Genomic DNA, 2,293 nt, shown 5'->3' on the forward strand with positions numbered 1-2,293 from the left:
CTTCATGTAGGTCTTAATTCTATCTGTTCTTAATTACCTGAGCGACTTCTGAAAGTCCTGCCAGCCTCCTTACATGAAGGATGTATCCTGCCCTGGTGGGAGGATGAAGGTGAAATAAGTTTATGCTATCTCCAGCTGCATTGATTCAGTATCTCAGAAGTGCTTGCAAAATACTGGAGCATCTTAGTGTTCTCACCTTCTCAGTCTCCCTGGAGGAAGATACAGAACACATCCCATTTAGGAAGAATCAGCTTTAGGGTACTGCCTTGCATGATTAAATGTAAACTACCTAATCCCCATCATATCTCAATGGATACTGAATTATAGGGGAGTTTTCTCCCACCTCTGTGCTGCGGGCAGGAACCCTGAGGGGAGAGGAAGGAGGCACAGTCAACTTGTGAACATTAAATCTGCAGATGTCTGCAGGTGAGCTTTGGCACACACCATCACCAGAAACCACAGCGAGAAAAAAGTCAGAAGAGCTCATCTTTCCTACTAACTTGGAGTTTTAACACATTCACAAGATTTCCACAAGCTTCATAGCAGAAAAAACGATAACAACCAAGAAATCTCAAATGCAGTCATCTTAGAGTTTTTAAGAGCATACTGCAAACTTGCTCTTGTGATAACTCCACCTCTATGTGCAACTGGCTCCAGCTACTTTCATTTCTCTGGACAAACTTGACAGAAGAAACTAAGATCACATCAGCTCTCCAGGCAGCCTGACTGAATTATGTAAAATAAGCAAGCACTGTGAAGAACACTCAAACTCATTCACTTTCTGATACAAAACCCTGGACAGTTTTAATTGCACTCTAGCAAATTCTATGCATCCTATGCTAAAATACACAGAAATTGCTACATGGCTTGAGGTTTGCAGCTGGGAGTGACCTTCTGAAGTCCAGCATTAGCAGGCCTCCATTTATTATTCCTAATATTATTCACCAGCCGGTAGTCACTTCTAGCCCCAGATATTTCTGACAATACTACTACAAACTTTTGTTAGGAAGTTTACACCTGTTAGCGTTCATCTATCCTGTACTCATCCAAAAGAGCAACTTCTCACGCCATCTCCATTTATGCTAGCTCTTAATTGGTCTCATCAAAGGCTGCTTGAGATACTAATTTGTGTTTTCATTTTACACGGTGCATTTATTTTGAGGTGCAGGAAAGGAAAATACATGTATGTAAGCATTAACTTGAATTAGCAAAATATTAAAACGCCTCACCACCTCCCCTGAGAAGAAGCCTTTACAACTCATCACTCCACCCGCCCTCCATTAGAGGAAAGGTGTGAGTAAGTGTATCACATTTGTAGTGTCTCTCAGCTCCTCTTCCTATGGAGCCTGAATAGGTACAACCAAGCATAGGCACAGAGCACAAATATTACTCCATGTCCCAGTTGCTTGTATAATAAAGCTGAATTAAATCAATAATTAAAGCAGTTCTCGCACACTACTTCTCCCCAATGAACCTCTAAATGTTTTTAGAAAGCCAGTGGCACCTCCCCATTTTGCTGACGAGAAAAGGGGCTCAGAGCCATCCAGCCATCCTTGCTGTGAGCCACCCACCACACGGGCAACAGACATTGGCACAAGACGCATTTTAACACCTGTGGCAAAAGCCCAAGCGATTTTTGAATGAAACAGGCAGGCTGCAGCCCTTCCGTACTGGGAAAGGGCCTGGCCCTGCACCTCACAGGCAGCTCCAAAGCACGCCGCCCTCACCACCCCCTCTCCTGGCCCTGCCTCCCTGAGGTGTGAGCACAGCAGCCCATCTCCCTGCCACCCCCTCAGCTGCCTTCTTTGTCAGAGACCTCCTTGGTCAGCCCGGCTTTGGGCTGGCTGTCCCCCTAAGCAGCTCCAGCTGCCCTGAGCCAAGTGGATACACTGGGAGTTCCCTCAGCAAAGCAGAAACTCACCCAGGGAGATTCAAGCGCTGACTTAAAGGTGCTCAAAAGCACACACTACCAAGGGGAAGACGTGTGTGCGGCCACACCATCGGCCCTGCAGGGCAGGCACCCAACCGTCCCCTCACACACAGACCTCCCTGCACCCTGCAAGGCTCAGCCTGCTGCCGCAGCCCAGCTCCCAGGCAGCCCTAAGGAGCCCCGGCTGGGCAACTACAGCCCAGGGCCCGTTCCCTCCTGTGAACGACAACCACCTGCTCCTCAGCCTGGGTGCCTCTCACGATGCAGCCACCCTCGCGGGCCCGCGGAGGTGGCAGCATCCCTCCTGGATGCGGGCAGCACCAAGCTGGCCGCGTTTTGCCGGTCGCCTGGTGGGGAGCAGGA

The sequence above is a fragment of the Pygoscelis adeliae genome, unplaced genomic scaffold, assembly GCF_000699105.1.
Source record: "Pygoscelis adeliae isolate BGI_AS28 unplaced genomic scaffold, ASM69910v1 Scaffold358, whole genome shotgun sequence".
In the NCBI taxonomy this organism is placed as follows: Eukaryota; Metazoa; Chordata; class Aves; order Sphenisciformes; family Spheniscidae; genus Pygoscelis; species Pygoscelis adeliae.